We start from the raw sequence: 25,417 nt of genomic DNA, 5'->3' as shown, positions 1-25,417 counted from the left end.
CATAGGCAATGTTGAGGTTTGATGGAAGTCGAAGGCCAAAACATCTGGAAGGCCACAAGTTGCCCACCCCTGCTTTAGGTCTTCATAAGTTGACAGGATTCTCTCTTTGTTGAGGGAAATTTGAGGTCACAGCTGTTGGTATCGTGATCATTCCCTCACCATAGTAATTTTATTTAAAGTAAAGTTTACTACAGATTAGTATGATGTTTGGCTCTCAGTTGTTTAGAAATAAAATGGATAATCTTTACTTTTAGACCATTAGGTGAGTATACCTCTGTCTAAACATAAGTTTGGGACAGGAGGATCAATACATGGTTTCATTGTGTTGCCTGCTGGGCTAATGTCAACAAGTTAATAATGGGCAGTATCCTGCACTGCCCCTCCACTAGGGGGACCTACGACTAGCACAATAGAAAGCTAGTGGTTCCTCAAACAACCAGAAACAAGTGAAAATGCTAATTTTCAGAACAGGGAAGGTCAGCAGAGCTCACAGAAGGGAGGTGTTGTGTTCTGGGAATGAGCATTTCCTCTCATGTCCTGGGTTGCTTTACGAAGTGCTAGTTCCTGTTGTGCAAGTGGTTGGTCCCATGGGCACAACAGAACTAGCTGAGGTGCAGTAGCAGTGTTGGATACTGCTCAGTGTTTTTAAGTATGAGTGTTTATTTATTTGTTTGTTTAATGCATTTATAAACCATTCTTCAATTTCCCAGAGTGGCTTATTTCAATAAAATACCAAAGATTAAAAATGACAAACTGCAAGACACAGTAGCATGCAAACATCGGGAGCTGAATATTTCAAGCAGCATAAAAGATGTCAAGTGTTTGTTTTTAAAGTCTGGAAAAGTAAAAATGACTTAATGCTTGATGTTGAAATAGGGTGGCCACTTACACATCAACAAAAAAGAGAAAATGCGTCACCAGAAACAGGACAAAGGAGGACACAAATTTGAATCACGTTTGCATATGCTAATTGATATGTATAGATGGAAATTTAGAAATAATTGCTATAACTGAAATAGAACTACAAGACATCTTTCCATAGTGGAGAAGACTGACTAGGTGGTCTGTGTGTCTGCTCAGCCTGCTGTCCAGGTGCCAACTATGGATGGCCAACTTCAAGGCCCCTGCTGCTCTCCCTCCTTATGGTTTTTGGGGCAGCCCATAAAATACAGGACACCTTCACACAGAGGACTGTCCTTTGACAGCTCTCCAAAATAGAGGGCTGTCCTTTGTACGAAGGATACCTGGTCATCTGATGTTGAAAAGACATTAGGGTAGGTGCCAGGCAAGCTTCCTTGGGGAGAGTATTTCATAGAATGGGGTCATAACCAAGAACCCTCTCCCTAATTCCCACCTGCCTCATCTCAGATGGTGAGACCTTCTGTGGATGAGTAAGGATAATGATAAGAGAGTAGGCATTCTTGTAAGTACCCAGGTCATAAGCCATGTAGGGCTTTAAAGGTAATCACCAGCACCTTGAACTGGGCTTAGAAGTGGACCAGGAGTCAATGAAACTTTTTAATCAGCACCATGATGTGATCCCAGTGGTCAGTTCCAGTTAGCATCCTAACAGCTGTATTCTACGCCAACTGCAGTTTCCAGTTTTCAAACACCACTATATGTCAGAAAATATTTTCAGTGTATGTATCTACCCAAACAGTTTTCTTCCGTAACATTAAAAATGAGCTCAGAAGTGGTTATATTTTCCATTTCTCTGGGATGGTCGTCCTCTTCCACCAAGCACGCAGCTTCAGGAGGGATACACATGGAGCAGTGAGGGAGGGAGGGGGCACCTTCCTAGACAGCCAGATCAGCCGAATCAACCCTGGAGATCAATGGGGTGACAGATGTCGCAGCCAGATCGCCCTCACATCCAGTTATATTAAGAAATGCATTTAAAACAGCCACAAAAAACCTGTGTATCAAACTTGGAAAACATAATTTTATTTTATAAAAAGAGTTGCCACTGTGCTGTTTGCTGAACTTTGACCTGTGGTAGAGGCGATCTCCAGGGACATGCCCTCCCTCAGTGCCTGGCTATAAGGAAGGATCCCTTTCAGCATCTCGGACTCGCCAGGTCTCCAGACTGGCTGACATGGCTCTTCAGAGAGCTTGTCTGTCCACCACTCGCTCTGAGAGGATCTGCAGAGTGGGTGGTGGCAGCAGCAACAGCAGTGGGATAGGGAGGGCATTGGGAGGCATGGCAACAATAGGGGAGAGGGTGTCCAGTACATAGTGACAGTAGTCCTCTTGGCAGGGCAGGAGGGGGGAGCACACAGTTTGCCACTCCTCCCACTCCACCGCCTGAGGTGGGCAGAGATATATCAGTAGATCCCCATCTACCTTCTGCCCACCTCTGGTACAGATTGCTTAGCAACAAGCCAGCAAAATGATGGGCATGGAGGTGCACCTCAAACAATGGCATCAGTGATGTATATATGACATATGTGCAGAGATGTATGCTTAAAGGAGGAGAAACAGAAGGGGGGCACAGTTCCAGTTAGGGTGTGTCTTAATGCTCTGTGCGGTTTCGTTTCAGGCAATAGCAGAAGCTGGTGTACATGCTAAGTGGGGAACGAAGAATCTTGTTTGTTTGTTTGTATTTCCACCCATCCCCAGGGTAGATAATAATGCATCTATTCTATGACATTTGTTTATGACACCTTATTTGCATATAAAATAATTGTTTTATTTTTATATTCTCTCCCTTCCTGCTGTCCTTCTGCTGGCAGGCAGAGATCTTTTACTGAAGAAGGCCTGTAAATGAGTTTGTTGGGTTGGGTGCTGTTTTTAATTCTTTATTTTTTAATTCCCCCCCTGTAATTATGTTTTTTATTGTATTTTAATGTATTGTTTTCTTGTTTTAATCAGTTTCAGTTTTGAATGCCATTTTTTGGGAAAGGCAGGGTACAAGTCAAATAAACAAACAAACAAATAAAAGGTGTTGGTTGTGGCAGAAATAAGCAGAGCAGTATGACAGAAACTTGTACTCTTGGTGATTTTAACTGTGGACTGACTTAAAATATTCTTCAAGAACTCATAATGCCTCCCCAGTATTTCACATTAACCTTTAGACTCTTTGAATTTAACTCTGTACCTACCATTCAAATGGGAGATAATATAACAAAGCACATAGTCCAGACAAAAAGGAAATTGGGAGTAAAATGTTTATTAATATTGGAAGTATTTATGGAATATTATTTTGAGAGAACTACCTATTTAGTGGCAAGTTGCTTTATTTATTTAAGTAATTGGCAACTCACTAGCAGCTCACTAGGTGAACAGAAGCCATGGAACCAAAGAACACACAACAGGGAACAGATGCTACCTAAGAAATGCTTTACGGTATTTTGAAAATGTCATCAGGCAGTCCAGAAAACTGAATTATAATTTATAATTTAGGTTGTTCACAACAAAATGTGAATGTAATAAATATTCACAAGCTTTAGTCAATGACATAGCAGTTAAGGATCATCATAACACTGTCCAGAGTACTAAATGAACTGAAGGTGATTACCTGAATGTGATGTTTTCTGTAGATTTGAAACAGATTTATTACTCAGCCATAGAACTACCCAGAAAACTGGTATAAAAAGTTGTATATCAAAAGATTTTACAAAATTTAATTGAATAAGATTTATGAAGTTCAAAACTAGCAGCTTCAATAAGCTGCTTTTCTAAACCCATTTACTCTGAGTAGCTTCACTGAAATCTACTTGATATCAATGGGAGCTCTGTGTAGTGTTTATGATAAATCCTCTCCCTGATTCCATCAAGTATTCCAAAATAAACTTGTTATCCACCCTATGTTTTGTACTGAACTAGGAAGATGCATTCTGAGAAGAAGAGAATGGTTTTTCCTGTATGTCTGTATGTGATCTGAGACTTGAAACTCTTCATTCTGTTTAGTCTTCCAAACATCAAGCTCCAGGGCATGGTATCTGCAACTAACAAAACATTAGTCACACAGTCCAGACAGAGGGGTGGAGAGGGGGCCAAGGGGGCAGTTCTGGTCACTGCACCTAAAAAAGAATGTTGTAGAATTGGAAAAAGTGCAGAAAAGAGCAACTAAAATGATTAAGGGGCTGGAGCATCTCCCCTATGAGGAAAGGTTCTAACATCTGGGATTGTTTAGCTTGGAAAAAAGGAAGATAAGGGGAGAAAGGATAAAGGTGTCCTTTCGAAATAGGCATGGTGTGGAGAAAGTGGTAGGGAGACATTTTTCTCCCTCTCTCAAAATTCGAGAACCAGGGGTCATCCCATGAAGCTGACCGGGGGGAGATTCAGGCCAGATAAAAGGAAGTACTTCTTCACACAGGGCATAATTAAATGATGGAATTCATTTTGGATGGCTTTAAAAGGGGATTGTACAAATTCATGGAGGATAGGGCTATCAATGGCTACTGGTCATAATGGCTATATATTACCTCCAGTACCAGAGGCAGTATGCCTATGTATACCAGTTGCTGGGGAACATGGGTGGGAGGGTGCTGTTGCACTCATGTCCTGTTCATGAGTTTCCTGTGAGCAGCTGGTTGGGCACTTTCTCTGGGCATCTTGTGATTTAGGTTTCTTGGGTAGAAACAGCTTGTATCCTCAAACAGTGTTGCTAATTACAGTCCTTTTACTTTGTTCAATAAAAATCAACAGGAGCTACTACAACAAGTCCTCTCTTATATTTATAGTTCCGCCTTTGATTCTGTTTTTTAGGGTCAAACTACATGTTCCTTTAAAGATGTGCTATGTCTTTTCTTTTTTACACTGTGGGGTTATCTGGTTTTTATTGGGACCCCCACTGTGTCAGGGAGTGAGGTTTCATTCTTCCCTCCTTAGCTGCAATGTTACTGGCGATGTCCCCACAATGGTCAATGGGGGCTTTTTTCCTAAGGCTCATAGCTGGTGGGGGAGATTACCAGTAAAATGTGTGCCTGTGGAAGGAATGATACATTCTCAACACCCTCTATGGGGTGTGTGTGTGTGTTTCAATAAAACCTGTAACCCCCTGTAATGTAAAAGAAAAAGGACATAGCTACTAGCTACATCTTTATAGTAAGATGCAGTATGACTCTTAGACATGCTAGAGTTTGATCCTAGAGAGTTACACGGAGACAGTTTATTGGGAACTGCCTTGTTATTCTTTCGAAGATGTATTAGGGATGCACACAACAGTCAAATATAAATGGCTTTAAGACTGCAATTGCTTAAAGCCTGTTGCACCCCAGGGAAAGCTTCACGTGGTTAATTTCTACATCAGAGGCTGCTGTTATAGGACCAGTAAAACAAAAAACAAAAAATAGTTGGCAACTCTATGTGTAAACATATCCCCATTGAGTAGTATGTTGAGTTGGAACTTAGGCAAAGAGTTTAATTCATGCATGCAAAGCACCCTGAACTCACTGTCTTTGAAAGTCTAATATGACATGTGACTTGGCTTCAGTAGGTGATAGATGGATGGATCTGGCTGCAATTCTTGAATATTTTTGGACTACACTCAGACAGTGAAGTCCTGCTGATGTCAACAGCCCTACCTCTCTACTGTGGGCAGCATGGTGCTTGGGCTCAATCCAGAGAGCAGAGGTTTAAGTCCACATCAGCCATAGACTCACTGGGCATCCTTGGATAAGTCCTCCAGCTGCTGTTCTATACAATGGCAAAAATATTTTATTAAAAAATCAGTTACCTACCTTGCAGGGTTGTTGTGAGGACAAACAAAACATAATACATGTAGTGAGCCCCCAAATGAAACTGAGTCCCATAAATGCAGGTAATTCTGAGGCCACCATTGGAGAATACCACCTTCTTCTATTCTCTGAAAGAAATCACACTGGCTAAAATGTGGGGCAGGGAGAGTCAGGGTAGGGTTTTTATATTTCATTAATGCACCCCGCCCCCAATAATTCAAGCACCGATATGGTGAAGGACTGTAGCTCAGTGGTATAGCATATCCTCATGGAGGATAAGGCTATCAATGGGTACTAGTCATGATGGCGATATGCTACCCCCAGTATCAAAGGTAGTATGCCTATGTACACCAGTTGCTAGGGAACATGAGCAGCAGGATGCTATTTCACTCATGTCATGCTTGTGGGCAGCTGGTTGGCTACAGCTACAGGCAGCTGGTTGGCTACTATGTGAAGAGAATGCTGGATAAGATGGCCTCTTGGTCTGATAGAGCATGGCTCTTCTTCTTCTGTTCTAGTGTTCATATGCTTTGAATGCAGTAGAGGTCCCAGGTTCAACACCAGCATCTCTGGTTTAAAGGATCAGATAGCCAGTGATATGACAGACTCCTGCCTGACACCCTGGACAGTCACTGCCAGTCAGAGTAGACAACACTGGACTAGATGGACAAATAGCCTGAACTGGTATAAGGCAGCTGCCTATGTTCCTATGATATGCACAGATGCTATGGTACAGATGCATTTGTGGAATGGTGCTGACGATGCATCCTATGCTTGGATAATGTGGCGGTGCATCCGATTATGAATAAAGGTACTTCTTGACCATATTGCCACATCTTTCTCATGGTGGACCCATGCAGTTCATTTCATGGTGACTACAAAGTCTTTAGTACCATTCTGTCACTTGGGTGGATCATCTTCATTCCGGCCCCAGTCCCCACTGCCTTTCTGCTCCACTCCCATGCAGCAGCTCTGAGCAATGCAGTCGCACCACATCTTATCATAGTGGCTGTTTCTGGCATACCAAGGGTGAATTACAGGCCTGATGTCTTGGGTCAACACTTCAACAGAACCAGTCAAGGTATTCCACTGACTAGCATGGCAATCATTTTTAAATTGGTTTCTACATTAATTTATGATTTGATGACATGTTATGCTGATATAGTACTGTATGTCTTATCTTGTAAGTAGTGATGGGCGAACTTCCCTGAAATGAATTTGTTATTTCCCTGGAAAGTAATGAATTCATCTGTGTAAACTTGGATGAGAGTTTTTAAATTCGAGATCGCATTTTGGGTATACAGGTTTTTGTCATGCACAATGTCAAACTGCATCTTGAGAGGTAGAGTTTGGAATTGCGTCATGTGTCATGATGTCATGTGTCACCACATTAGTACCCCTTCCTGGTTGGTTGTTTCCACAAGGCCTTTTTACATAATATTTGCTAACCGATGCTGTTCAGTATATGGAGGAGAAATATATGGATACTTATGGGGGTGTATACAACCTGCATCGCTGTCTCTTCAAAAATGATTGGGTTGTGGAAAGTCAAATGCCAACCTTTGCCTAAAGGGTTAAAGTGACATCATCACATTTCTTCCTGAAACAAAAGGGTTAAACTAGTCAACTCAGTGCAGGTGCAGAAATGCCATAGTTTAGGTGCAGCCTGCGCATGCTCGAAAGCATGCAATCTATTCCAAAATTAATAACGAATTCATGAGACAGTGATCCAAGCTCACTACAAAGGTGAACAAGTTTCGACCAATAAGCCAACTAATTACAAAATTCAGCAGTATCACTAATTGTAATTAGTGTCACTAATTGTAAGCTACCTTGAGAGGCAGCTAAGAGATGCATAAAATAGAATATGTTAAATTTTACGGTGTCTTTTTCAGTACAGTGTCACAAAGTATCGGTGGTATATCCAGAAAACTTGGAATTATATTGCCTTTTATTGATGCTAGGTAGATCCTATTGATCTACCTTAATCACACATTTTCAAACCAACCTGACCATTACACCTTACAATATTGTACGCCTTAAACATCTAGGGGCATATTTGCCTCTTGATTCATTAACATAACTTCCATTAATGCTAACAGAAGTTAGACACTTCTGTTAAGAAGAGAATATATCATCTGAGGTTGATCGTCTTACACTAACGCTGCAGCATGGTAAAAATTTCTTCCCCCAAACAGGTGCTCACTGACCTCTTAACTCACTGTAGTTTTAACAGTATGAGTCTGTCATAGACACATCCTAAAATTAGGTGTGCAGATGACAACTAGTAAAAAAACAAAACCTAGGTTTAGTACACAGACCAAGGACATTTTAGCACAGTGAAGAATGAGGACAGATTTGACACCTTTTACCCCAGAAGAAAGAAATAAGTGGAATTAGACTACTGGTGTGTTGTACAAAATACTCGAATGGAAGCATAAAAGTTTCCTAGTTTACTTATTAGTACAATATGTAATTGGATGGAAACAGCTAGACTCAAAAATTTGTCTTACCATAATGACTCTAATTTTTTAAAGATCGAAAATGAATCTGACTAGAAAATACCATTAAACTACCAACTTGGTTAAAATTTAAAGGGTAATTCACATATAATGCTTTTATTTAATAGGCCAATTTACAAAACGTCTAAAATTAATGCAGATCTTTTCAGGACAAAATCAGCTGTAACTGCACCAACTAATTTTTGCTCATTTGAACTGAATTATTAATAAGTGAGAAATATACCATATGTTCCCCAAAGGGCTGGATACATTTATTTCAAATAAAATTGCTGTGTTTGGTGGAATATAAGAGGTTTAAATGCTTTCAGAGAAATGGGTTACTTATATACTGATTTAATAGAGTATAAATCAGGCCGCATAATTAGGGACACAGCTGGTTTCTAACCTAAAGCTGGCAGCTTTTGTTGGTGAAGTTCCTTTATCACCTGCATGGCTTTAATCAGCAATAATTTGTTCTTCTCGTAGATAATACAAGTTACTCGATAATTTTTCTGTTTGTACTATTCTGGAAAATGGGATTTTATGGCAGGTTTAGGCTAAACTGGTCATATATTTTTATTTTTGGCTTGCCTTTGTCTTTTGAATCCCTTTAACCATTTATGACTTTTGATTTAACGAGGACTTAAAAGTGCATTATGTCTTGATAGTGTAGCCCTTATCTGAAAACATTTGCAGATGGAATGTTGCCTTAATATCTCAATATATACAGGTTTTGGTTCAATTTATTTTCCAGGCTACATAGCTGGTTCAGTTAAGGCACACTATGGCCTGTTATAGCTTATCAGGATATCCAACAATCTTTGATGTCCCAGATAGACAGGGCCAGCCCTACCATTAGACAAAGTGAGGTGGCCATCTCAGCTGGCAGATGCTGGGGGAGCAGCAGTGCAGTGTTAGAGGACAGAGCTATGGATGCCCCATAAAATGGGTGTTCTGTTTTACCTCAGGCAACAAAATTTCCAGGGACAGCCCTGCAGACAGAAGTAGTCTCTCTTTGCTCCTGGATGGATGGTGGACAGCCATTTTGATGTGTGAGTGAGCAGGATTCAAATGTGCATCTCAGATGGATATAGCAATGTGTCATAGCTGTTTGGTCACCAAATATATAAGAATTTTCTACACCTGTTAAGGCCTAGCCTACCTTGATGCTGTGTTCTGCATGTAGTGGGGCAGAGTGGCAGTACCAGAAAAATTGGGGGGGGGGAGTGCAGAAGGGACAAAATGCATTTCAGGGGGTGGGGAATAGTGAGTGTTGCCCCACATTAGATTTTTGAAGAGAAATAATGGTATATTTTATATTAAATCCTAAAGATCTTTTCTCTGAAATAAGTCCTATTGATTTTGATGGAATTGAGCATGCTTAGGTTTGCAACCATATTTTAATTCCCAGTTTATCATTCAGTTATAATATGTATGTTAAAGGTACTTTTCCTTTAAGTAACTACAGGGGTCCAGCAATGGGATAGAGGGAAGCTGTGTGTGTGTGTGTGTGTGTGTGTGTATGAGTGGGTGGAGGGGGTTGCTTGCTTCCTCACACCTCTTCTCTGATACTGCCTATGGTGGGGAAAATAGTATATATTTACTTCTGCCAGTACCTATCTTGTATTCTACACATTCTGGAGCACAAGCCTAGAATGGTCACGAATTAAAAGAAGGGTTAGCCACAATCACGCAAAAATTGTGGTCTGTGGTTTACAATTGCAGCAGTTGCATCATCCAGTACAATACTGATGTTACAATGGATAAATATATGCCTATTTTACTGAGTGCTTGACATGCTGGAAACAGTGTGGAACTGTGGGCTATGTTAGGCTAAAGCTCAGTGACTGGTCCAAAGTCACCCAGTGAGCTTCAAGACCAAGTGGGGACTTGAACCTGGGTCTCCCCAGTCCCAGTCCAGCACTCTAACCCAGGGGTAGGCAACCTTTTTGACCCTGTGGGACCCATTTGGAAACTACCAGGAGTAGGGCCTTTTGTGTGTTGGCTCCCATGCTGTGAAATGCCCTTCCAGCTGAGATCAGGCATGCACCTACATTTAGGGATGGTGCGGGAGTCTGAAAAGGGGGTAGGGTCTGATGGACTCCCCCCCCCAGCCTCCTGGATGCCGCTTGATGAGCCCTGGGGCGCTGACAGACCTGGCTGCCAAGCACCCTGGAGTCTGGCAAGTGGCTGAGAGCACCATGGCACCCTAGTGCTCTTGCCCTGGCCTCCTTGGGAGGAGGCCAGGGCAAGAACGCTGGGGGCTGGCTGCATCAAGGACTCAGCAGCCAAGCCCTTGCGCGCATAAAGCACAAGGGCTTGACTGCCAGAGTCTTTGGTGTGGAGAGGAGGTGTGGTGTGGAGAGGAGGCGCGGCTTGGCAGGGGGTGGGGCAAACAAGGGGCTCGCTGAGCAGATCTGGGCCATGCAAGGGGGGGCAGCTCATCGAGCTCCCCCTGCCCCAGACGGAGATGGGTCCGTCCATCCCTACCTACGTTACTTTGTTTCTGGTGGAGACTTTTCTTTTCAGGCAAGCATTTGCTGACTAATGACTAAATTCCAGCCATTGTTTTATTGTTTCTGCTTTTATTGTATTTTTTTGTAACCTGCATTTTAATTTGTTGTGGAGCAGTTTATAAATCCCTAAATAAATCAATTTGGTCAGGGACTTTACTGACTGTGGTGAGGAGGTGAGAAAGGTCCCCTGCCCTCAGCTGAGTCTTGCATTTGCTTTGTCCCATAATTGAGAACTGGGGAATAATTGAGAACTGAGCTTCTCCCGCCTGGCTAGTTCCATCCCTTTACCTGCAGAGTAGCCAGGCCTTGGGTTGCACTTGATGGGGTGACTATAGAGGAACTTCAGGCTCAGGGGCCAAATTTGGCCCTCCTGGGGTTCCCCAAATGGCCACACCCTTTCCCCTGACCACCAATTGTTGGGTGGCTTCCTAGCTTTTGTGCAGTTTTCCCTCCCATTCTAAAAGGTTCAAATGCCTCTCCCCAGGTTTAGTTACTGGCAGGCAGAGCTTTACGCTACAATATGCTGGCATTTCTGTATGTATTTTTGGCCCCGCCCCTTTTGCCTTTGGTCCCATCCGCCACTGGAAAGTGGTCCCCAAACGCTGCTCCAAAATTGAATTTGGTCCTCAGGCTGAAAGAGGTTCCCCACCCCTGCTATAGCATGTGTGAGAAACTTGAGGATTCACATCCTTCTCTTTATATTTTTGTTTGCTTTGGAGCCAGTAGCCAGGTAAGCAAAGATCAAGGCCATTTTTTCCCCTGGGTGATTTTTAAAGCTTTATTCCATAGTTGAATAAGTTTAGTGATATTCTGAGCCCCAGCCCTACCAAAAACCACAGGACTCAGTGCTAGGGCTGAATGAAAATGCCTCTTTCAATTTTGTAGGCTCATATATTATTATATTAGTAGTAGTAGTATAGCCATGAAAGTGGAGATCCCAGTTTGGCTTTTCCAAAGAGAGGAGGAAGATTTCAAGGGTGGGGCGGGGGGGGGGTGGACTCTCCAGCCAACCTCCTGGCCTCTTACTGCTGCTGGATACTAATTCCCTCCCTCCAGAATTTCCTAGAGCAATGTCAGCATCAATGATGAGCATGGAGGAATGCCAGTAAGTTTTGCCCCTCTCCACTGTTGAAATTTGTGCCCACCTCCTGAGAACATAAAAGAGGGGTGGAGCAATAGAAACCACCAAAAGGACCCCATCTTTGTCCTCACCCCAGGCCCTACTCTGGGCCTCAACTCTGGCTCCATCTAGGTAAAGAATTCTTCAAGAGCTTTGGCATGGAGACTGCCTTGATGGGTGACCAGGCATAGGGCAGGGATAGTATATCCCTCTTATATCTCCTGGATCACTTAGGACCTTAGGCTTTCAGGACCATGGTGCCCTTCTAGATTGACATGCCAGTTTAGGATTGGGTAGTTATACTGTGCTGTTATACTGTGCTCCTTTTCCTTCCTGGAGGGCAGGTTCCAGGTGGTGCTGAGAGAGTGCTGCTCCACATGTGGCCTGTGGTTTTCAGGGTGCTGCAAGGATCCATCCTGTCTCCTATGCTATTTAAGATTTCCATGAAACCTCTGGATGTGGCCATCCAGAGACTTGGGCTGAGGTGCCATTAATATGTGGATGACATCCAAGTCTATTTCTCTTTGCCATTAATCATAGGGAGGCAGTGAAGACTCTGAACTAGTGTCTGAAATCAGTGATGGCCTGGATGAAGGTGAACAAGCTGACATTCATCCAGTAGGACCGAAGTACTGTTGGATGGGAATGTTTTTGATCCTGAAGTAAGAGTACAGCCTCTATGGAATGGAGATGCCCTCTTACAACTCAGGTTCACAGTTTGGATGTGCTGTTGGATCCAGCACTGCTCTTGGATGTCCAGGTGGTGGCCAAGGGTATATTTAACCAGGTTAGATTGGTTTGCCAGCTGTGCCCTTTCCTGTACAGGAGTGCATGTTTTAGTGGTCTCTGGATTAGATTACTGTCACAATGGACTCCCTTTGAAAAGTGCTCAGAAACTAGAGCTGGTTGTTAACTGGATAGACCACATGGACCATATTGTGTGGGTTGTATGACTCCTTCACTATCTTCCACTTGTTTTCTGGAACCAAGTCAAAGTTCTAATTTTGATTATTAAATGATCTAGGCCCAGGATACATGAAGGACAGTTTTCTCCAGATGAACCTACTTAGACATTAAGATCTTCCTCACAAGCCCTCTTGTGCTCCCTCAGCACTTGGACAGAGAGCAATGTTTATTTGGGTGAGCAAACTGAGTTATCGTTGGATGGTTACTGAGAATTGACACTGACCTTGTTGACTGTCGAGCACTGGACTCTCTTATTCTAGATAATTTCTGTGGTACTTAGCTTTTCTGCTACGTTGTTTACAGCGCCTGCACTATTTTAGCTGTTTAGTGTTTTTCCTTTTCAAATGTGCATGTCTTAATATGTGTTGTGTATCTTATTGATATGTGGGCTTTGGGGGATTTCCCCCTTGGAAAGTAGGAATGAAATATTTTGAATAGATCAAGTAATAAAATAAAAGATTAGAAAATTCTGCTTGGAAACGTCTCTGTTGGAGATAACCTTACTTTTACAGAAAAGGCTAGCCATATTCTGTGACCATCTCGTTCTGCTGTTGTGGCCTAGCTTCAGCTATGATTTTCCATAGGCCAAGTATAGAAAGATAAGTGCAAAAAGTGAATATGATCTTATGAAGTACAGTCACCAGAGAGTGGATGCCAGCAACATAGCAGCTGCTGCGAATAAGAAATGTCACAAAAGGATGACTGGGGGGAAATTACAGAGGTCAAAGTCATGAGATCTTTCTGTGGCTTGCTCCTTTAAAAAGGATATTCTACACAGTGCCAGGGCAACTGTCTATCTTTTGCTTTCTAAGCTTGGCTTCTTTTCACTTTTTTTTTTTTAATCTCCAGATGTCATAGAGCTGAGCTAAGCCATGGTTATACTTCAGCTACAAAAGAAACAGGAGCACCACCTAAAGTGCAGATCTAGTATAAACACACTAACTGGCTTTAAGCTGAACAATGCCATGTCCGTTTATCTAAAAAAGAAAACCAATGTGACCTTTGTGCAGCTGCTACAAAATTCAATCCTTTGGAGTTTAGGCTATTGGCATTCTACCCTCGTTTATCTTTCAAAAAATGACAGTATCTAATATCAATACATTATAGTTAGTAAATGTTATTGCATGTCTGTCAAGTTGCATGATTGCAGATTCATGCAATTATATTTTTGAAAAAATATTACTACAATGAAATGAATGGCATACATGATACATCTGATGCTGCATGGTGACCTCTTTACTAACTCTGGATCTCTTCTCTGACCTTCCTTTTGGTCATCTATGAGCTGATTCAAACTTTCAGAAAAAGCAGGTAGCACTACAATGAATGGGACTATACCACCTCAGATGGGAGATAGTATGATCAAACATTGCCCCAAGTCAAAGAATCCTCCCACACATAAAACTAGTCCATTAGGTGAAATGCTGTGCATAAAACCTGTCACATGAAGGAAATTTTGACACAGGGATGCATTCAGCCTTGTGATCCCAGCCCCATCTATTGGCCATGCTGGCTGAAGATGTTGAAAGTTGTTGTCCAACCCATCAGGACAACTGTGGGATTCAATACAAGTCATCACCCCCACCCCCCACCCACTCTCTTTTAGCAGGAGTGGAGAACTCAGTCAAAAAGTTTACTTGAGAGATGCTTGATTTCACAGCTGAAAGTGAATGCTGGGAGACAACTGAATTTCCTGCAGGACTTGGAGATACTTTGCAGCTGGCCCAAGGACTGATCGACATTGAGGCAGGAAAGGTCATGCCTTTGTGCCAGTTCTTAAGAGCGCGGCACAATCTACACTTGCTAAAATGAAAGAGAAATTCACACTATATTGCCTTCTCTCTCATCTGGTTGCTGATCTGGAGACCAAGACCTTTATCATCATGACCCTTTGTGATGCAACCTTGCATTAATGGAGAATGGAAACTTCAGCCCTATTTGGCCATTCTGTTCTCCCATGTAATTAGAACTGCATGAGGGAGAGTAAGGACAAACACACAAGCTTCTCCCCTCTATCTCCCTCCTAGTTGCCCACCATGAGTTGGAGGGCTTGGGGAGCCTGCTCTACACATGGAGGCTGTTTGTTTGATTTGGAAACCTGGATTTCTAAATCTAGATCAGGGTTCTAAATTGCACAGGAAGCCTACACAAGTGGAACAGGCTCCCTGTTGCAGATGTTCTCCCTCTAACTCAGGGATGTTGAACCTCAGGCCTATGAGCCAAATCCAGCCCACCTGGGGGCCCAATTTGGCCCACTGGGGTTTGCCTGATGGTCCCACCCCCTTTTCCCCAATGGCCAATTATTTGTGGTTTCCCAACTTTTGCATAATTTTCTCCCCCATTCTAAAAGGTTGAAATGCCTCTCCTAAGGCTTAGGGCCAAACTAAATGTTCCGTTCAGCATGCATAGTGGAGCCATGTGTGCTAGTCTTCTTTACCTCTGTGTAAGCGTGCATGGCCCCAATTCAAATCAGGACTGTGGTGCTTAACCCCACCCCATTGTTTTGGTGAAAGTCTACCCTCCAGAGGGACAAAAAAAAGGTTCAGTGGCTTCACCATATGTGCTAGACAGAACGTTTAGTTTGGCCCTCAGTTACTGCCAGTAACAGCCTTAAGCTAAAATATCCTTCTATCTTGCTGTTCTTTGTTCTGCCCCTTTGTCCCCACCTGCCATTGCAATGCGGCCCCTGAGAGCTGAATTTGGATCTTGGGCTGAAAGAGGTTCATGCCATGCACCTGCTGGAAGTATTCTCCTTGGAGGAGGATGAGCTGGAGGACCAGGGACCACCCACCACCAGCAATGCCCAGGATCTGCCAGTAGACCAGGAGGAGCCTGAGCCCGCAGGGGGGACTACCCTGAGGGCATCACCCGTGGAAGACAATGACTCTGCCTCAGAGATGGAGGCAGAGAAACCCCAAGCCCATGGGAGAGATGCAGCCTGAAAAGACAGGACCTCAGAAGGAATGCTAGATTTAGCCAGAGGCTTCCTTGTGAGAGAAAAAGTCTACTCATACATTGGGGGCTTGCTCATAAGGAGAATGTTCTCAGCTGCAGTCACTAACAGCTCACAGCTGAAGCATGCCTCTGATAGCCTCTGCATAAAAACAGTAGTGTAAGGTTGAGTGAATGGCTGGATTCTGGAAACAATGTTGGCCAGGCCTTCTTGAATCTAGTATCCCTGCCCTTTGTTTGGACTGATTCCTGGCATGAGTATTTCTGAACTCTGTCTCTCTTTCACCTGCTACTTGTCTGCTGTGTTGCCTTGGGACCTTGTTAGGGATGTTACGGACACCTGACTGAGTCGGGGAGTCCATCACCCCCTCCCTGCCTGCAACCCCCAGACTGTACCCGCTGAGCCCCTGCATTGCTCACCCCCACTCATGCCCTCTCAGACTCACCCCGACCTGTCCGATGAGCACCTGCTGTTTTGTCGCCTTTGTTTTTATGAAAAAAAGGGAGCTTAAAAAAATGTGCATATTTAAATATGTGCAGTTTGGGGCCAGGGGATACTTAATATGCGCAATATTAGAGGCATTATGCCTTTAATATTGCACATATTAAGCTTTCTTGGCCCCAAACTGCCTATATTTAAATATGAGCATTGTTTAAGTCCCCTTTCTTCTGTAAAAAAAAAAAAAGTGCAGCAACATGGCGGGTGCTTGCTGGATGGGCCCAGGGTGAGTGTGGGCAACTCATGGGGGCTTCAGCGCAGGTCTGAGGGGGGGCCAGCGGGGGTGGTTGGTTCTCAGCGGCTGCCCAGAGAACCCAAGCTAGGGTGGGTTCGCCCATACCTAGTCCTTGTTGCCTGTAAAATGAGCTGTTGAGACCTTGCCTTTTGCCTGATCCTTGTTTGTGCTGACTGCCTTGGAACTCTTGGATCCTTGAACCTACAACTGCTAGGCTCAGACTCTGGGAACATGACAGTTCAATACCCTTCATGGGAGGTGATAAGACACACACGGAGGGTGATAGAGACAGTTACAAGGACAGCAATAGAGGGGACAGAAGTATTGAACTCATCCCTGTTCCCCTTCATGTTATTCTAATTGTGTGGGGGATTAGAACACGTGAAGAGGTCTCATGAGTTGTTTCAACAGGATGCCCAGGCATTTCTTTCTTCCATACAAGTAGAACTTTGCTGAAGTACAGTCACTCTAGGACAGCAATCCTATACCCACAGCTGGGAGTAAGTCCCATTGAACTCAACAGAACTTAATTCCATGTGTACACTTAGAGGACTGTGCTGTAAGAAATGGTTGTTGTGGAAAGTAGCCCCCACTAACGTTAGAGAGAACATTTCTACTGTTTCTGCAAAAAAATGCAAACATTTGTTCCATATGGATCATAACTTAAACATGGGCAATAAACACCTGCTTGTGATGTCTTAACACTCAAGAATTCTGACTTGGTGTTTATAAAATCATTTTCCATTGACAATTGGAATAATAGGGTGGCCTAAATTTTGAATTGGCACAGAGATGGGATGTGGGCTTGTAAACAAAAAAAATGCCCATTTTTTTCTCCCCTCGGTGAACTGTGATCTTGGCATGAAAGGTCAGCCATCTGCATTTTATTCCAATCTCTCCCATATCCCCATTTCCCTAATTAATGCATCATTTCCCAGCCAGGCCCTTTTTACAAAGGGACCGTACAAGAGCATGGTGGTATAAGAGGGCTGTCAGTCTTTGGTTATGGTCCTGTAGCTCTAATTCAAGAATTAAATAACTGTCTTTTCTAAAAGTCATTACATGATTTATTGGAAAATTGGTGGAAACAGCCCTTGGGGGGTTGTGCTCCAATTCTGGTTTTAAAAGAGTGGCTGCTAGCTATGACTATTTGATTTCCTCATAACCTACTGAATAGCATTGCCTGTTTCCATGCTAATTAAATGTTTGAAATTCGTTTTCTTATGGATTACATGCATTCACTTAAGTTTTTTTTACTTGTGCCCTAAGATGATGCCTATTTTGATTTTATTTCTTTTCTTTTTTTTGCTTCTTGAATGTGCTAAATTAAACGCCTTTCCTGAGCCACTGAAGCTCCCTATCCAGCAAAACGGTAAGGCTGATTTCTCTGTTGTCCAAAGTGCTTCTGCAGAAAACCGGGGGCCGAGAATTACAAGTGTGGTAAATCATGTCACATGAATGAGAAGTAATCTGTGATTTCTCTAGGGTATTTTTGGCCTGTCTTTAAACATGAGACTAATATTCAGAAGAACATAAAGGACCCTTAAGATATTTAGACATAAATACATGTCAGGCCGATGAATTCATTATTTCTGACCATGACATGTCTTTAAACACCCTTTATTATTTGCCTTTTCCATTGTTTTGCTTTTTAAGCATTCTTCTAAGGGACAGAACATTGAATGATGTATAAAAGAGTTTGTTCTGGGCATTCAGTCCAAGAAGTATTTATGGCTGCAATCCTTAAAGACACTAATAAGGGAGTAAGCCCCCCCCCTCCTCCCCCGGGCACAGTGGGACATACTTCTGAGTAAACATACATAGGTTACTTTGCACGGTATATATGTGGACTGACGATAAAGTTATTACTATATCTATTTGTACCCGCCCCCCCAAAAAAACTTGTTAATACAGAATTCAGGAAAAGTCTTCCTTGTTACATAAAAATTGTGTCACCATGAATTCCAAAGGGGTCAGGAATAAAATTTAGAATGGCCTGCATATATTGAGGACATTGGATAAGCAGCAGTACTACATAATTCAGTGAAGATGAATGTAAAGCATTACACCAACCCAAATGCTTCAAATGCAGTGCTGGAGAAAACCAGCAGTGCTGTCAAATTACGTAGGTTTCACAGTGATTCACAATCAAAAAGCGAGCCATCAGACTGTCACAGATCAGAATGTAGTGTGGAATCTAATCTGGGTCACATTCGAGAGAAATGAAAACTCCTTTCAGACAGTCATGTGGTGTAATATGACACTGGATAGTGGTAGTTCAGCACCGAGGCAGCAGCAGACTTCACCTCCAATCTATGCATTGTTAGAGAGCTCCTACACATCATGCTATATGTAGCACATCATGCTACAGGGCCTCTCTACAGCTGTTCTAATGAACGTGCATAGTAAGGACAGATTAATCTGTCAGTTTCAGCCTCTCTCCATTGATCATTTAAGTTTGGTCATCCCAAGTTGTGCATGAAAGTGTACATACATTTTTCTGCACATTCCTCCTAATAAATTCCTTTTCATACGCAATTTTGCTTAATATACACAATTTTTGCAAGCAGGTTCAATGCATTGTTGAACATTATTTTTATGAATGTAAGCATTTCGTATGTGCTTTCCCCTAACATTTTATATGCATTTTTTGAACTGCACTGCAACATTTGGAGAAGTGAGAATTTCAAAGAATAATTGAATATCTGTTTGCGGGATTGGTTCGAAAGTGCAATTCAAAATAATACATAGGTACGTTCTCATGTGACAGGTGAAGGGTAGAAGATGGTTCGGGGTGGAAAATGTAGTTGGCCAATTAAGGAGGAAAATTAAGGGTACAATCCTTTCAAGATAGGGGGCCTCCTCCGAACTCAGGGGTGACCACCTATTCCAAACAAGGCAGAAGAGGCACGGGGGGGATCGTTCCCTCCGTGCCTCTCCTGTCTTGCTATTTTTCACTAGACAGCCATTTTTGGGGGACCGACTAGGAGAGGAAGCTGCCATACAGCACATTGAATATGTCATATGCACAGATCTGCTCCCCCCGCCCTGGAACGCCCCTTTTCAGTGGCTCCGTGCTCCTCTTCTGAGCGTGGAGGACAGGGCTTCTCCACACTGCCTCCAAGGCAGCACAGACAAGGTTGATTTTCCAGGAACCGACATTGGAGTGCAGGCTCCGAAGTCGGTTCCCAGAAATGAGCATATGTTATGGCCCTCTGGTGGCCATAGGATTGCTCCCTAAGTCAACAAATCAGGGGAGCAGATAAATCTCAGTGGCTGTTACTAATAGCAGTTGGGACATGCTTGGAATATATATAATCTGTTATGTATTTTACAGGGGGTACTGTGGGTTACTTATTGTTTTGAACCTTGGCAGCTCCTGTAGAGATGGTAGTAGCAGCAGTGGGTGGAGCTTCTGCTAAGTTCTGCAATATAAGTGGCAATGCCCTCTCCAGGTTGCTGCATTTGTGAAATATAAATCTCTGCATAATAACTGAAGGATTTGGTGAGAAATGTGTCTTCAACAACCTTAAAAGTTCATCAAATGTCTTAGTTTTGGGTGAGAAAGGAGCAGTGAGGGATCTTATCATGGCAAATGTCTGCGGCCCACAAACACTGAAGAGCACAGCTCGTCTTTGTTCAGCATTAGCTATCTTATTTGCTTCCAGATAGAATGAAAGCCATTCTGCATAAGAATCCCAGGAAGCAGGGTGAGTAACATCAAACTCTTGGATATGTCCAAAAGCAGCCATTTTGATTTTAATTCTCCCTTTTAAAACAAACAAACATGGGAGTTGCTCAAGTTCTTAAGAGGGCCTAGCTGACTGCTTACCAGTTAGCTGTATTCATTGGATTCCCAGGCCTTGCTGCCTGTATAGCTCTCAGAATCCCACCTTGGTGACCAAATTGTTGTATACGTAGAGGGAATGACTGTAAGACTCAGCAGGCCTCAAGCACAACTGCCCTTTATTTATCACACACAGAATGGTAGAACTTAGCAGAAGCTCCACCCACCACTGCTACTCCCAACTCTACTGGAGCTGCCAAGGCTCAAAACAATAACTAACCCACAGTACCCCCCACGCCTTGAATACATAACATAATCATAAACCATGACTCTTCAAGCCCCCTCACCTCTACCATGTGTGTGTGTGTAATGTGTGTGTGTGTATACTTGTCACTTAGGAGAACACTTTGTGCATCCTATGAAGTGGACTGTATTGCATGAAAGCTTATGCCATAATAAAGTCGATCGTCTTTAAGGTGTCACAAGACCCTTGGCTGTTTTCGCTGCAATGGAGTAACATGGCTGCCCCTCTGGAAAATGAAATGAATGACTTATTGCTCTATGTCAGGGATGCAGAATCTCAAGCTGTGGGCCCAAACCAGCCCTTCTGGGATCCCAATCCATTCCCCCAGAAGGCCATGCCCCTTCTAACTCCACCCCATTCCCCTTTTCCCTGACCACTGATTATTTGGTGGCTTCCCAGGTTTGGGGGCCATTTTCCCCCAAGGTCGAGTGCCTCTCCTAAGACTTCATTTACTGGCAGTAAGCGTTTAAAGCTAAAATAGGCTGGTATTTTTGGTTTTTGGTCCCACCCCTTCTGCCTTCAGCCCTGCCCACCACTGGAATGTGGCCTGCAAAAACATCTCCAAAATGAAATTTGGTCGTCGGGATGAAAGAGGTTCAATACCCCTGCTCTAGGCACTGCACACTCTATTTTTGGGACAAACACTGTTGAAGATAAAAGTAGAGTAGAAGGGCCTTATACTCTACCAAGAGTGGATTTTGTTTGGCAAGGAATGGGCACAGGATGTAAGCATGGTATGCTGAATCAGGCAAGTCAATCAAGAACTTAATAATTAATATCTATAAGAGGCATTCATAGGCTTAGCTTCCTTCCCATCCATTGTGAGACTCTGCCTCTGTTTGACCTTGAAAAGGGACAACCAAAATTTTTATTACAGAGCCAGATCATCGTATGAGAAGTCAAATAGTTTCAGTCCTGGGCCACTTCGCAGAGAAGTAGGGTATCCCTGACCTTGAAGACAACATTTTATAAAGGTCACTGTTTATCCATATATCTACTAAAAAAAATGGAATTGAAGAATTAAGGGGAAGAGTTTATTGCAAATTGATCTTCTCTGATTTATGCCCAGCTCCCCCAAGACCTGTAATACCGAGGTATCTCACATGAGGCCTTGCCTTCCAATTTCCTGGCTTTTGTTGGCTTCTGTAGCAAACTCAGTGTTATTGAAATCTGGGGTTTTTGTATTTAATATTATTAAACACCTCATCAATGGCAAGCTTGTAATTGGTTACAGTGAATGGGTGATTAAAGATAAAGTGCAACCACGATTGCAAAACTATCGCTAGCTTTGCAGATGACAATAATTATGTTGCTTGCACTGTTTGAAAATATTGCCTAAATCTCTTTCCCACATGTTGTTTGTGATGGAAAACAATTAGACAAAGGGTTCCTTTTTTTTCCAGGATGCCTCGGATTCAGATTGGCTTGATGAATAGTCTTTATGCCATCCCAAAAGCATTTGTTCCAAGTAAATTATATGTCATTGTGAATCCAAAAGGTCTGCTTCACAATGTTTATTGGGATAAATTAAATCTTCTAAAGATGGTAAACAGGAGGCCTCAATAATGATTCACTTCTGTATAATTTAAACTGAAAAGGATGTCACAGTTAGAAAGATGGAGATGAAGCAACGACACTCCCTGCATTGTGTTACCAACATAAGAGCTACAATGGGGAAATTTAATTTGATACTGATCTACATGAGGCAAACATGGTAGCAGTTTCAAATGCTTCTTTGCAAGTGACAGTTTTAGAATTGCAAATTTCAGCCAAACCCCACCTGATTTGTTATTTGACTATTAAGGCCTGAGCCTGCTTTACAGGAATTCCATTAGAAAGTGGTGTGTTTCTTTACATTTGACATCAAGGAAGGCACAGATGGGCCAGATAGTTTGAAAATGTTTGTGTGTATTAATTATTATATACACACTCAAAGGCAATGGCTATAATCCAGAAACCTAAAAATGGACAGGGCTTGAACTGTCAAGCTCAATCTTTTATAGCCAGCAGGTATAGACAGCACTTTCCCCTGCTGTTTGCATGGTTTGGGAGGGATGAATGAATCTGTCATGCTTTATTTTGCTCAGGTTTCCCCCCACCCCCAATGCTAAGTTCATTCTGTCCTGATTCCGCATTAGATTGTGATTTTTTTAAAAGTCTGCACAAAAATTTGTATGCATTCGTTCATGCATTTTGAAAAAATCCATGTTTGTTACTATATGCATTTGTCTGCACTTTTGCAAATGCACACATTTTCCCCATTGAATAAAGCAGTTTTGTGTGCATTTTCTGTAAATATACTCACTTTTATGCACAGTTTTCAAAATGTATGCACTTTTTGTACTGGGGGGGTGAACTGCATTATAATCTTCGGAAATGTATGGATTTCAGTGGCAAACCACATTCCAGTTTGTGTCTAAATTTGGGAAGTGTGAATGTGTTAAGTTCACATTGAAATGCGAACCAAATGATTTTTTTTTACCCAACCCTATGTGTTGGTGCATCAGAGTGTCTCTTTCTGTGTGGGATTATTGCAGCTCATTCATTCTGAAAGCAGTTACTCTCAACTGGCGGTTTCGAACAGATTTACCTCAGTAGTAGCCCACTAAGGCTGCAGTCCTTCCGCACACTTGCTAGGGAAGCTGCCTTATACTGAGTCAGATCATTGGTCTATTGATCCCTGTATGGTCATTGGTCAGTGATACTGGCTCTCCAGGGTTTCAGGCAGAAGCTTTTTCCTGCCCTACCTGGAGATGCCAGGGATTGAACTGGGAACCTTCTGCATGCAAAGCAGGTGCTCTACCACTGACCTATGGCTGCTCTGACTTACTTCAGAGTAGGCATGCAACAGATTGTGCTGTCACTGTTCCAGCTGGTGGAGAAGAACTCTTAAACGTCAGTGCCTTAATAAGGGCTGCTGTTTATATGTCCTTCCTCTGGGTCTTATAGAATGGACAGCAAAACTATATGGGTTTTGTGTTTAGTATCAGATACATGACAAGAGTTTGATTTCTGATACTTATAAAATTCGTACACATTAGCATATCAGTTTTGAATATTAATATTCAATAATTATTGAATATTAATATATTAATTAATATATATTAATAACATATATAATTAATATATATTATATATATAATATAATATATATATAATATATATATAATATATATTATAATAATTAATATAATATATATAATAATAATATATTAATTAATTACATTAATGTAATAATTAATGTTATTAATATTACATGTTAATAACATTACGTGTTAGGAAAACTCTTGGTTCCCACTCACTGGGGGCCCTGCATTGTCCCTGTCACTTGGAAGGGGCTATGGAAGCAAAAGAGCCCTCTTTCTGGCATGGCTAGTGGCATTCTGAGCAGGGTGGCTGATTGGCTGCACTGTAGCTCGGGCTTTGCTCTGGGAGCCAATCAGCTATGGACAGATGAGGCCTGGGAGCAGACCTGAGAGGGACCCTTTCTCTTCTGCTCCACTCCTAGGCCATAAATAGGGATCCTGGCCTTGACTTTGGCATGCACACCTACCACATACCCAGGTTGCAGGGGTGGCCAGTCATATCGGTTTGAGACGTTATTTGCCAGAAATGTTCACCACCCTCCTCTCAGTGTTCTCCGAGCATGCAGGCTGGGTGGCTGTACTGGTCAACAGTTATGCTGTCTGTGGCCTGGATCCTTGCTCTATGCCATATCAAGCCCACTTCTTACTCTCAGATGGTGCCCTGCTACACACTGAGGGCACAAGCCACTGTAAATTGAATATTAAATAGACTGCATGGAAGACGTCTACTAAGCACTGTCACATTCACTTCTATTGGGTCCTTTTGTTGCAAGAAGGAAATCCGTAGTATATTCTTGCTCAAATAAAACATGTCTGCTAGTTCTGGATACAAGCCAGAAGGGTTTAATCTTTCATCTATGATGCCTGTCTTGCATACACACACGTGTATGCATGATTATATACATATATGGATTTGTAGAATTTTGGAAAATATGACCCATATCAGTAAGTATGCAGATTGTTATGATTCAGTACGTGACTTACAGGTTCAAAAGCTATGAATTACATTCGTAATTTGGCTTTGGACATAAAAACCATGTCTGAGCCATGACATAACATAGCAAAATTTCTAGTATATTGCACTGTACATTTTGGTGCAATCCTTATTTGTGCTCTTTCACATATGAAAATTATCACTTGATGTTATAGTCATCCACTGACTGAACATGGCTTATGTTTCTTTTTGTCTCCAATTTCGCACAGGGCAGAAGGAAGTGTATCTATGTTGTTTTTTCTCAGGCCCGCTGATTGCCTGAATGGTGAATTTTATTATGTCATTTAAAAATTCCTTGATTAATTTATCAATTATACACCTGCCTGCCTACCCCAGTTCTTGGGGAAAGCCCCTAAGAAACCCAGCAACATTCAAATCCCTAGCTACCCTTTCTCAAATACCAGCATATCCCTGAGAGCTAAAAGCCTGATCTTTTGAATCAAGTTTAGCTGCCGTGGAACAAACAAGGCATGCATCATGAGTTCCAGTCAACGTTGTATGCATTTTATGAACCCAATAATAAGTTTACAATTGGTGCATTTAGCATTTGTCGGTACAGCTTTGTAAAGCAAAGAAGGTATTCCTTGATTGCTGGTTTTTCCCCCCCTTAAAACAGCAGATGGCCAGAGCAAAGGCGGTTGCACTGTGTTTGAACAATTAGACATCCTTTTATACAAATAAACCATTAAAATCCTTTCTACATGAATAACTCTTTATTAATTCCTGTATTTAATTTTACTACCAAGGATTGACGTGCTGCAGATGTATTGCTCAAA

At 42.3% G+C, this 25,417-nt stretch overlaps 1 long non-coding RNA gene across 1 annotated transcript in view; it reads right to left on the bottom strand.

The window, feature by feature from the left end:
- LOC146350928 (uncharacterized) overlaps positions 1–20,490 on the bottom strand; it is a 26,066-nt gene extending 5,576 nt beyond the window's left edge. Inside the window, exons 1-2 of the long non-coding RNA XR_014788880.1 lie at positions 20,303–20,490; positions 5,529–5,640 (exon numbers count right to left, since the gene is read on the bottom strand). This is a non-coding gene — a long non-coding RNA (uncharacterized LOC146350928). The remainder of the gene's footprint in view (positions 1–5,528; positions 5,641–20,302) is intronic.
- Positions 20,491–25,417: the final 4,927 nt, after the last annotated feature.

The sequence above is a fragment of the Heloderma suspectum genome, chromosome 3 (genome assembly GCF_057233095.1).
Source record: "Heloderma suspectum isolate Gila_16-S chromosome 3, 16-S_ref, whole genome shotgun sequence".
Lineage (NCBI taxonomy): Eukaryota > Metazoa > Chordata > Lepidosauria > Squamata > Helodermatidae > Heloderma > Heloderma suspectum.
Note: the sequence above shows the minus strand (reverse complement) of the source record. Positions and strands in the feature narration are given on the sequence as shown.